Genomic DNA, 12,599 nt, shown 5'->3' with positions numbered 1-12,599 from the left:
GAAATAGAGGCAGGGAAAGAGAGGCGGGGAATGAAAGGTGGGGAATCAGAGGCGGGGAAACAGGCGGGTAAACAGTGGCAGGTAAACATAGGTGGATAAATAGAAGTGGGGAAAGAGGCGGGCAAAACATAGTGGTTGGAACTTGTGTGTTTAAAATGAGGTACACAAAACATATCAAAGAGTGTTGTTGAAATTGAGGGAGGGAAAGACAGGCACGGAAAGAGTGGAGGGGAAAGAGTGGAGGCGAAAGAGAGGCGTAGAGACAGAGTTGGGGAATCAGAGGTGGGGAAACAGAGGCGGTGAAACGGGTGGGTAAGCAGAGGCGGGTAAACATAGGCGGATAAATAGAGGCGGGGAAATAGATGGGTGAAACATAGTGGTTGGAACTTGTGTGTTGAAAATGAGGTACACAGAACAGATCAAACAGAGTTGTTGAAATTGAGGGAGGGAAAGAGAGGTGCGGAAAGAGTGGAGGGGAAAAAGCGGAGGCGAAAGAGAGGCATACAGACAGAGGTGGGGAATCAGAGGCGGAGAATCAGAGGCGGGGAATCAGAGGCGGGGAATCAGAGGGAGGGAATCAGACGCGGGGAATCAGAGGCGGGGAATCAGAGACGGGGAATAAGAGGCGGGGAATCAGAGGCAGGGAATCTGAGGCAGGGAATCTGAGGCAGGGAATGTGAGGCAGGGAATCAGAGGCGGGGAATCTGAGGCAGGGAATCTGAGGCAGGAATCAGAGGTGGGGAATCAGAGGCAGGGAATCTGAGGCAGGGAATCTGAGGCGGGGAATCAGAGGCGCGGAATCAGAGGCAGGGAATCAGAGGCAGGGAATCAGAGGCAGGCAATCAGAGGCAGGGAATCTGAGGCGGGGAATCTGAGGCGGGGAATCTGAGGCGGGGAATCTGAGGCGGGGAATCTCAGGCGGGGAATCTGAGGCGGGGAATCTCAGGCGGGGAATCTGAGGCAGGGAATCTGAGGCGGGGAATCTGAGGCGGGGAATCAGAGGCGGGGAATCAGAGGCGGGGAAACAGAGGCAGGTAATCAGAGGCGGGGAATCAGAGGCTGGGAATCAGAGGTGGGGAATAAGAGGCGGGGAATCAAAGGCAGTGAATCAGAGGCAGGGAATCTGAGGCAGGAATCAGAGGCGGGGAATCAGAGGCAGGGAATCAGAGGCGGGGAATCAGAGGCAGGGAATCTGAGGCAGGGAATCTAATGCAGGGAATCAGAGCCGGGGAATCTGAGGGAGGGAATCAGACGCGGGGAATCAGAGGCGGGGAATCAGAGGCGGGGAATCAGAGGCGGGGAATCAGAGGCATGGAATCAGAGGCGGGTTATCAGAGGGGGCAAATGACATGTGGGAATCTAGATGCAGAGAAAGAGGCACGGAAATAGAGGCAGGCAAATAGAGGCAGGGTATCAGAGGCAGGGAATTAGAGGCGGGGAATCAGAGATACAGAAAGAGAGACGTGGAATCAGAGGCGCGGAATCAGAGGCAGGGAATCAGAGGCAGGGAATCAGAGGCAGGGAATCAGAGGCAGGGAATCAGAGGCAGGGAATCAGAGGCGGGGAATCTGAGGCGGGGAATCTGAGGTGGGGAATCTGAGGCGGGGAATCTGAGGCGGGGAATTTGAGGCGGGGAATCTGAGGCGGGGAATCTGAGGCGGGGAATCTGAGGCGGGGAATCTGAGGCGGGGAATCTGAGGCGGGAAATCTGAGGCGGGGAATCTGATGCAGGGAATCTGAGGCGGGGTATCTGAGGCAGGGAATCTGAGGTAGGGAATCAGAGCCGGGGAATCTGAGGCGGGGAATCAGAGGCGGGGAATCAGAGGTGGGGAAACAGAGGCAGGGAATCAGAGGCGGGGAATCAGAGGCGGGGAATCAGAGTCAGGGAATCAGAGGCAGCGAATCTGAGGCGGGGAATCTGAGGCAGGGAATCTGAGGCGGGGAATCTGAGGCAGGGAATCTGAGGCAGGGATTCAGAGCCGGGGAATCTGAAGCAGGGAATCAGATGCGGGGAATCAGAGGCGGGGAAACAGAGGCAGGGAATCAGAGGCGGGGAATCAAAGGAGTGGAATCAGAGGCGGGGAATAAGAGGCGGGGAATCCGAGGTGGGGAATCAGAGGCAGGGAATCTGAGGCAGGGAATCTGAGGCAGGGAATCTGAGGCAGGGAATCAGAGGCGGGGAATCAGAGGCGGGGAATCAGAGGCGGGGAATCAGCGGGAGGTAAAGAGATGTGGGGAAAGAGAGGCAGAGAAAGAGGCACGGAGATAGAGGCAGGGAAAGAGAGGCGGGGAATGAAAGGTGGGGAATCAGAGGCGGGGAAACAGGCGGGTAAACAGTGGCAGGTAAACATAGTTGGATAAATAGAGGCGGGGAAAGAGGCGGGAAAAACATAGTGGTTGGAACTTGTGTGTTTAAAATGAGGTACACAAAACAGATCAAACAGTGTTGTTGAAATTGAGGGAGGGAAAGACAGGCACTGAAAGAGTGGAGGGGAAAGAGTGGAGGCGAAAGAGAGGCGTAGAGACAGAGTTGGGGAATCAGAGGCGGGGAATCAGAGGCGGTGAAACAGGTGGGTAAACAGAGGCGGGTAAACATCGGCGGATAAATAGAGGCGGGGAAAGAGATGGGTGAAACATAGTGGTTGGAACTTGTGTGTTGAAAATGAGGTACACAGAACAGATCAATCAGAGTTGTTGAAATTGAGGGAGGGAAAGAGAGGCGCGGAAAGAGTGGAGGGGAAAGAGTGGAGGCGAAAGAGAGGCGTAGAGAGAGGTGGGGAATCAGAGACGGGGAATCAGAGGCGGGGAATCAGAGGCGGGCAATCAGTGGCAGGCATTCAGAGGCGGGGAATCAGAGGTGGGGAATAAGAGGCCTGGAATCAGATGCGGGGAATCAGGGGCAGGGAATCTAAGGCAGGGAATCTGAGCCAGAGAATCAGAGCCAGGGAATCTGAGGCGGGGAATCAGAGGTGGGGAATCAGAGGCAGGGAATCAGAGGCAGGGAATTGATGAAGGGCATCAGATGAAGGGAATCTGAGGCAGGGAATCTGAGGCAGGGAATCTGAGGCAGGGAATCTGAGGCAGGGAATCTGAGGCGGGGAATCTGAGGCGGTAAATCTGAGTCGGGGAATCTGAGGCAGGGAATCTGAGGCATGGAATCAGAGGCGGGTTATCAGAGGGGGCAAATGAGAAGTGGGAAACTAGATGCAGTGAAAGAGTCACGGAAATAGAGGCAGGCAAAGAGAGGCAGTGTATCAGAGGCAGGGACTCAGAGGCGGGGAATCAGAGACAAGGAAAGAGAGGCGTGGAATCAGAGGCGCGGAATCAGAGGCAGGGAATCAGAGGCAGGGAATCAGAGGCAGGGAATCAGAGGCAGGGAATCAGAGGCAGGGAATCAGAGGCAGGCAATCAGAGGCATGGAATCTGAGGCAGGGAATCTCAGGCAGGGAATCTGAGGCAGGGAATCAGAGGCAGGGAATCTGAGGCAGGGAATCTGAGGCGGGGAATCTGAGGCGGGGAATCAGAGGCGGGGAATCAGAGGCGGGGAATCAGAGGCAGGGAATCAGAGGCAGGGAATCAGATGAAGGGAATGAGATGAAGGGAATCTGAGGCAGGGAATCTGAGACAGGGAATCTGAGGCGGGGAATCTGAGGCGGGGAATCTGAGGCGGGGAATCTGAGGCGGGGAATCTGAGGCGGGGAATCTGAGGCGGGGAATCTGAGGCGGGGAATCTGAGGCGGGGAATCTGAGGCGGGGAATCTGAGGCGGGAAATCTGAGGCGAGGAATTTGAGGCAGGGAATCTGAGGCAGGGAATCAGAGGCAGGGAATCTGAGGTAGGGAATCAGAGCCGGGGAATCTGAGGCGGGGAATCAGAGGCGGGGAATCAGAGGTTGGGAAACAGAGGCAGGGAATCAGAGGCGGGGAATCAGAGGCGGGGATTCAGAGGCGGGCAATCAGTGGCAGGCAATCAGAGGCGGGGAATCAGAGGTGGGGAATAAGAGGCCTGGAATCAGATGCGGGGAATCAGAGGCAGGGAATCTAAGGCAGGGAATCTGAGCCAGAGAATCAGAGGCAGGGAATCAGAGGCGGGGAATCAGAGGCGGGGAATAAGAGGCGGGGAATCAGAGTCGGGGAATCAGAGGCAGCGAATCTGAGGCGGGGAATCTGAGGCAGGGAATCTGAGGCGGGGAATCTGAGGCAGGGAATCTGAGGCAGGGAATCAGAGCCGGGGAATCTGAGGCGGGGAATCAGAGGCGGGGAATCAGAGGCAGGGAAACAGAGGCAGGGAATCAGAGGCGGGGAATCAGAGGCGGGGAATCAGAGGCGGGGAATAAGAGGCAGGGAATCTGAGGCAGGGAATCTGAGGCAGGGAATCTGAGGCAGGGAATCAGAGGCGGGAAATCAGAGGCGGGGAATCAGAGGCGGGGAATCAGCGGGATGTAAAGAGATGTGGGGAAAGAGAGGCAGAGAAAGAGGCACGGAAATAGAGGCAGGGAAAGAGAGGCGGGGAATGAAAGGTGGGGAATCAGAGGCGGGGAAACAGGCGGGTAAACAGTGGCAGGTAAACATAGGTGGATAAATAGAGGTGGGGAAAGAGGCGGGCAAAACATAGTGGTTGGAACTTGTTTGTTTAAAATGAGGTACAGAAAACAGATCAAACAGTGTTGTTGAAATTGAGGGAGGGAAGACAGGCACTGAAAGGGTGGAGGGGAAAGAGTGGAGGCGAAAGAGAAGCGTAGAGACAGAGGTGGGGAATCAGAGGTGGGGAATCAGAGGTGATGAAACAGGTGGGTAAACAGAGGCGGGTAAACATAGGCGGATAAATAGAGGCGGGGAAAGAGATGGGTGAAACATAGTGGTTGGAACTTGTGTGTTGAAAATGAGGTACACAGAACAGATCAATCAGAGTTGTTGAAATTGAGGGAGGGAAAGAGAGGCGCGGAAAGAGTGGAGGGGAAAAAGCGGAGGCAAAAGAGAGGCATACAGACAGAGGTGGGGAATCAGAGGCGGGGAATCAGAGGTGGGGAATAAGAGGCAGGGAATCTAAGGCAGGGAATCTGAGCCAGAGAATCAGAGCCAGGGAATCTGAGGCGGGGAATCAGAGGTGGGGAATCAGAGGCAGGGATTCAGAGGCAGGGAATTGATGAAGGGCATCAGATGAAGGGAATCTGAGGCAGGGAATCTGAGTCGGGGAATCTGATGCAGGGAATCTGAGGCAGTGAATCAGAGGCATGGAATCAGAGGCAGGTTATCAGAGGGGGCAAATGAGATGTGGTAAACTAGATGCAGTGAAAGAGGCACGGAAATAGAGGCAGGCAAAGAGAGGCAGGGTATCAGAGGAAGGGACTCATAGGCGGGGAATCAGAGACAAGTAAAGAGAGGCGTGGAATCAGAGGCGCGGAATCAGAGGCAGGGAATCAGAGGCAGGGAATCAGAGGCAGGGAATCAGAGGCAGGGAATCAGAGGCAGGGAATCAGAGGAAGGGAATCAGAGGCAGGCAATTAGAGGCAGGGAATCTGAGGCAGGGAATCTGAGGCAGGGAATCTGAGGCAGGGAATCAGAGGCAGGGAATCTGAGGCAGGGAATCTGAGGCAGGGAATCTGAGGCGGGGAATCAGAGGCGGGGAATCAGAGGCGGGGATTCAGAGGCAGGGAATCAGAGGCAGGGAATCAGATGAAGGGAATCAGATGAAGGGAATCTGAGGCAGGGAATCTGAGACAGGGAATCTGAGGAAGGGAATCTGAGGCGGGGAATCTGAGGCGGGGAATCTGAGGCGGGGAATCTGAGGCGGGGAATCTGAGGTGGGGAATCTGAGGCGGGGAATCTGAGGCGGGGAATCTGAGGCAGGGAATCTGAGGTGGGGAATCTGAGGCATGGAATCTCAGGCAGGGAATCAGAGCCGTGGAATCTGAGGCGGGGAATCAGACGCGGGGATCCAGAGGCGGGGATACAGAGGCAGGGAATCAGAGGCGGGGAATAAGAGGCGGGGAATCAGAGGCGGGGAATAAGAGGCGGGGAATCAGAGGCGGGGAATCAGAGGCTGGGAATCTGAGGCAAGGAATCTGAGGCAGGGAATCTGAGGCAGGGAATCAGAGGCGGGGAATCAGAGGCGGGGAATCTGAGGCGGGGAATCAGAGGCATGGAATCAGAGGCGGGTTATCAGAGGCGGCAAATGAGATGTGGGAAACTAGATGCAGAGAAAGAGGCACGGAAATAGAGGAAGGCAAAGAGAGGCAGGGCATCTGAGGCAGGGAATCTGAGGCGGGGAATCAGAGACACGGAAAGAGAGGCGGGGAATCAGAGGCGCGGAATCAGAGGCAGGGAATCAGAGGCAGGGATTTAGAGGCAGGGAATCAGAGGCAGGGAATCAGAGGCAGGGAATCAGAGGCAGGGAATCTGAGGTGGGAAATCTGAGGCAGGGAATCTGAGGCGGGGAATCTGAGGCGGGGTATCTGAGGTGGGGAATCTGAGGCGGGGAATCTGAGGCGGGGAATCTGAGGCGGGGAATCTGAGGCAGGGAATCTGAGGCGGGGAATCTGAGGCAGGGAATCTCAGGCAGGGAATCAGAGCCGGGGAATCTGACGCGGGGACTCAGAGGCAGGGAATCATAGGCAGGGAATCTGAGGCAGGGAATCTCAGGCAGGGAATCAGAGCCGGGGAATCTGAGGCGGGGAATCAGAGGCGGGGAATCAGAGGCGGGGAAACAGAGGCAGGGAATCAGAGGCGGGGAATCAGAGGCGGGGAATAATAGGCGGGGAATCAGAGGCGGGGAATCAGATGCAGGGAATCTGAGGCAGGGAATCTGAGGCAGGGAATCTGAGGCAGGGAATCAGAGGCGGGGAATCAGAGGCGGGGAATCAGAGGCGGGGAATCAGAGGCGGGGAATCAGAGGCATGGAATCAGAGGAGGGTTATCAGAGGGGGCAAATGAGATGTGGGAAACTAGATGCAGAGAAAGAGGCACCGAAATAGAGGTAGGCAAAGAGAGGCAGGGTATCAGAGGCAGGGAATCAGAGGTGGGGAATCAGAGATACGGAAAGAGAGGCGTGGAATCAGAGGCACGGAATCAGAGGCAGGGAATCAGAGGCAGGGAATCAGAGGCAGGGAATCAGAGGCAGGGAATCAGAGGCAGGCAATCTGAGGCGGGGAATCTGAGGCGGGGAATCTGAGGCGGGGAATCTGAGGCGGGGAATCTGAGGCGGGGAATCTGAGGCCGGGAATCTGAGGCCGGGAATCTGAGGCGGGGAATCTGAGGCGGGGAATCTGAGGCGGGGAATCTGAGGCGGGGAATCTGAGGCGGGGAATCTGAGGCGGGGAATCTGAGGCGGGGAATCTGAGGCGGGGAATCTCAGACGTGGAATCTCAGGCAGGGAATCTGAGGCGGGGAATCTGAGGCGGGGAATCAGAGGCGGGGAATCAGAGGCTGGGTAAGAGAGGCAGGGAATCAGAGTCGGGGAATCAGAGGCTGGGAATCAGAGGCGGGGAATAAGAGGCAGGGAATCTGAGGCAGGGAATCTGAGGCAGGAATCAGAGGCGGGGAATCAGAGGCAGGGAATCAGAGGCGGGGAATCAGAGGCAGGGAATCTGAGGCAGGGAATCTAATGCAGGGAATCAGAGCCGGGGAATCTGAGGCAGGGAATCAGACGCGGGGAATCAGAGGCGGGGAATCAGAGGCGGGGAATAAGAGGCGGGGAATCAGAGGCGGGGAATCAGAGGCAGGGAATCTGAGGCAGGGAATCTGAGGCAGGGAATCTGAGGCGGGGAATCTGAGGCGGGGAATCTGAGGCGGGGAATCTGAGGCGTTGAATCTGAGGCGGGGAATCTGAGGCGGGGAATCTGAGGCAGGGAATCTGAGGTGGGGAATCTGAGGCATGGAATCTCAGGCTGGGAATCAGAGCCGGGGAATCTGAGGCGGGGAATCAGAGGCGGGGAATCAGAGGCGGGGAAACAGAGGCAGGGAACAAGAGGCGGGGAATCAGAGGTGGGGAATCAGAGGCGGGGAATAAGAGGCGGGGAATCAGAGGCGGGGAATCAGATGCAGGGAATCTGAGGCAGGGAATCTGAGGCAGGGAATCTGAGGCAGCGAATCAGAGGCGGGTTATCGGAGGGTGCAAATGAGATGTGGGAAACTAGATGCAGAGAAAGAGGCACCGAAATAGAGGCAGGCAAAGAGAGGCAGGGTATCAGAGGCAGGGAATCAGAGGCGGGGAATTAGAGATACGGAAAGAGAGGCGTGGAATCAGAGGCGCGGCATCAGAGGCAGGGAATCAGAGGCAGGGAACCAGAGGCAGGGAATCAGATGCAGGGAATCAGAGGCAGGGATTCAGAGGCAGGGAATCAGAGGCAGGCAATCAGAGGCGGGGAATCTGAGGCGGGGAATCTGAGGCGGGGAATCTGAGGCGGGGAATCTGAGGCGGGTAATCTGAGGTGGGGAATCTGAGGCGGGGAATCTGAGTCGGGGAATCTGAGGCGGGAAATCTGAGGCGGGGAATCTGAGGCGGGGAATCTGAGGTGGGGAATCTGAGGCGGGGAATCTGAGGTGGGGAATCTGAGGCGGAGAATCTGAGGCGGGGAATCAGAGGCGGGGAATAAGACGCGGGGAATCAGTGGTGGGGAATCAGAGGCAGGGAATCTGAGGCAGGGAATCTGAGGCAGGGAATCGGAGGCAGGGAATCAGAGGCGGGGAATCAGAGGCAGGGAATCAGAGGCGGGGAATCAGAGGAGGGGAATCAGAGGCATGGAATCAGAGGCGGGTTATCAGAGGGGGCAAATGAGATGTGGGAAACTAGATGCAGAGAAAGAGGCACCGAAATAGGGGCAGGCAAAGAGAGGCAGGGTATCATAGGCAGGGAATTAGAGGCGGGGAATCAGAGATACGGAAAGAGAGGCTTGGAATCAGAGGCGCTGAATCAGAGGCAGGGAATCAGAGGCAGGGAATCTGAGGCAGGGAATCAGAGGCAGGGAATCAGAGGCAGGGAATCAGAGGCAGGGAATCAGAGGCGGGGAATCAGAGGCGGGGAATCTGAGGCAGGGAATCTGAGGTGGGGAATCTGAGGCGGGGAATCTGAGGCGGGGAATCTGAGGCGGGGAATCTGGGGCGTGGAATCTGAGGCGGGGAATCTGAGGCGGGGAATCTGAGGCGGGGAATCTGAGGCGGGGAATCTGAGGCAGTGAATCTGAGGCGGGAAATCTGAGGCAGCGAATCTGAGGCGGGGAACCTGAGGCGGGGAATCTGAGGTGGGGAATCTGGGCAGGGAATCTGAGGCAGGGAATCAGAGGCGGGGAATCAGAGGCAGGGAATCAGATGCGGGGAATCAGAGGCGGGGAATCTTAGGCAGGGAATCTGAGGCAGGGAATCAGAGCCGGGGAATCTGAGGCGGGTAATCAGAGGCGGGGAATCAGAGGTGGGGAAACAGAGGCAGGGAATCAGAGGCGGGGAATCAGAGGCGGGGAATCAGAGGTGGGGAATAAGAGGCGGGGAATCTGAGTCGGGGAATCAGAGGCAGGGAATTTGAGGCAGGGAATCTGAGGCAGGGAATCTGAGGCAGGGAATCAGAGGTGGGGAATCAGAGGCAGGGAATCAGAGGCGGGGAATCAGAGGCGGGGAATCAGAGGCGGGGAATAAGAGGCGGGGAATCAGAGTCGGGGAATCAGAGGCAGGGAATCTGAAGCGGGGAATCTGAGGCAGGGAATCTGAGGCGGGGAATCTGAGGCAGGGAATCTGAGTCAGGGAATCAGAGGCGGGGAATCAGAGGCAGGGAATCAGAGGCGGGGTATCAGAGGCGGGGAATCAGAGGCATGGAATCAGAGGTGGGTTATCAGAGGGGGCAAATTAGATGTGGGAAACTAGATGCAGAGAAAGAGGCACGGAAATAGAGGCAGGCAAAGAGAGGCAGGGTATCAGAGGCAGGGAATCAGAGGCGGGGAATCAGAGGCGGGGAATAAGAGGTGGGGAATCAGAGTCGGGGAATCAGAGGCAGGGAATCTGAGGCGGGGTATCTGAGGCAGGGAATCTGAGGCGGGGAATCTGAGGCAGGGAATCTGAGGCAGGGAATCAGAGGCGGGGAATCAGAGGCAGGGAATCAGAGGCGGGGAATCAGAGGCGTGGAATCAGAGGCGCGGAATCAGAGGCAGGGAATCAGAGGCAGGGAATCAGAGGCAGGGAATCAGAGGCAGGGAATCAGAGGCAGGGAATCAGAGGCAGGGAATCAGAGGCAGGGAATCTGAGGCGGGGAATCTGAGGCGGGGAATCTGAGGCGGGGAATCAGAGGCGGGGAATCAGAGGCGGGGAATAAGAGGCGGGGAATCAGAGGCGGGGCATCAGAGGCGGGGAATCTGAGGCGGGGAATCTGAGGCGGGGAATCTGAGGCGGGGAATCTGAGGCGGGGAATCTGAGGCGGGGAATCTGAGGCGGGGAATCTGAGGCGGGGAATCTGAGGCGGGGAATCTGAGGCGGGGAATCTGAGGCGGGGAATCGGATGCGGGGAATCTGAGGCGGGAAATCTGAGGCGGGGTATCTGAGGCGGGGAATCTGAGGCGGGGAATCTGAGGCGGGGAATCTGATGCGGGGAATTTGAGGCGGGGAATCTGAGGCGGGGAATCTGAGGTGGGGAATCTCAGGCGGGGAATCTGATGCAGGGAATCTGAGGCGGGGAATCTGAGACGGGGAATCAGAGGCGGGGAATCAGAGGCAGGGAATCTGAGGCAGGGAATCTAATGCAGGGAATCAGAGCCGGGGAATCTGAGGGAGGGAATCAGATGCGGGGAATCAGAGGCGGGGAATCAGAGGTGGGGAACAAGAGGCGGGGAATCAGAGGCGGGGAATCAGAGGCAGGGAATCTGAGGCAGGGAATCTGAGGAAGGGAATCTGAGGCAGGGAATCAGACGCGGGGAATCAGAGGCAGGGAATCAGAGGCGGGGAATCAGAGGCGGGGAATCAGAGGCATGGAATCAGAGGCGGGTTATCAGAGGGGGCAAATGAGATGTGGGAAACTAGATGCAGAGAAAGAGGCACCGAAATAGAGGCAGGCAAAGAGAGGCAGGGTATCAGAGGCAGGGAATTAGAGGCGGGGAATCAGAGATACGGAAAGAGAGGTGTGGAATCAGAGGCGCGGAATCAGAGGCAGGGAATCAGAGGCAGGGAATCAGAGGCAGGGAATCAGAGGCAGGGAATCAGAGCCAGGGAATCAGAGGCAGGGAATCAGAGGCAGGGTATCTGAGACGGGGAATCTGAGGCGGGGAATCTGAGGCGGGGAATCTGAGGCGGGGAATCTGAGGCGGGGAATCTGAGGCGGGGAATCTGAGGCGGGGAATCTGAGGCCGGGAATCTGAGGCGGGGAATCTGAGGCGGGGAATCTGATGCGGGGAATCTAAGGAGGGGAATCTGAGGCGGGAAATCTGAGGCGGGGAATCTGAGGCAGGGAATCTGAGGCGGGGAATCTGAGGCGGGGAATCAGAGGCGGGGAATCAGAGGCGGGGAAACAGAGGCAGGGAATCAGAGGCGGGGAATCAGAGGCGGGGAATCTGAGGCGGGGAATCAGAGGCGGGGAATCAGAGGCGGGGAATAAGAGGCGGGGAATCAGAGGCGGGGAATCTGAGGAGGGGAATCTGAGGCGGGAAATCTGAGGCGGGGAATCTGAGGCAGGGAATCAGAGCCGGGGAATCTGAGGCGGGGAATCAGAGGCGGGGAATCAGAGGCGGGGAAACAGAGGCAGGGAATCAGAGGCGGGGAATCAGAGGCATGGAATCAGAGGAGGGTTATCAGAGGGGGCAAATGAGATGTGGGAAACTAGATGCAGAGAAAGAGGCACCGAAATAGAGGTAGGCAAAGAGAGGCAGGGTATCAGAGGCAGGGAATCAGAGGTGGGGAATCAGAGATACGGAAAGAGAGGCGTGGAATCAGAGGCACGGAATCAGAGGCAGGGAATCAGAGGCAGGGAATCAGAGGCAGGGAATCAGAGGCAGGGAATCAGAGGCAGGCAATCAGAGGCGGGGAATCTGAGGCGGGGAATCTGAGGCGGGGAATCTGAGGCGAGGAATCTGAGGCGGGGAATCTGAGGCGGGGAATCTGAGGCGGGGAATCTGAGGCCGGGAATCTGAGGCAGGAAATCTGAGGCAGGGAATCTGAGGCGGGGAATCTGAGGCGGGGAATCTGAGGCGGGGAATCTGAGGCGGGGAATCTGAGGCGGGGAATCTGAGGCGGGGAATCTCAGGCGTGGAATCTCAGGCAGGGAATCTGAGGCGGGGAATCTGAGGCGGGGAATCAGAGGCGGGGAATCAGAGGCTGGGTAAGAGAGGCAGGGAATCAGAGTAGGGGAATCAGAGGCTGGGAATCAGAGGCGGGGAATAAGAGGCGGGGAATCAAAGGCTGGGAATAAGAGGCAGGGAATCTGAGGCAGGGAATCTGAGGCAGGGAATCTGAGGCAGGAATCAGAGGCGGGGAATCAGAGGCAGGGAATCTGAGGCAGGGAATCTAATGCAGGGAATCAGAGCCGGGGAATCTGAGGCAGGGAATCAGACGCGGGGAATCAGAGGCGGGGAATCAGAGGCGGGGAATAAGAGGCGGGGAATCAGAGGCGGGGAATCAGAGGCAGGGAATC

The sequence above is a fragment of the Narcine bancroftii genome, chromosome 13 (assembly GCF_036971445.1).
Source record: "Narcine bancroftii isolate sNarBan1 chromosome 13, sNarBan1.hap1, whole genome shotgun sequence".
In the NCBI taxonomy this organism is placed as follows: domain Eukaryota; kingdom Metazoa; phylum Chordata; class Chondrichthyes; order Torpediniformes; family Narcinidae; genus Narcine; species Narcine bancroftii.
Note: the sequence above shows the minus strand (reverse complement) of the source record.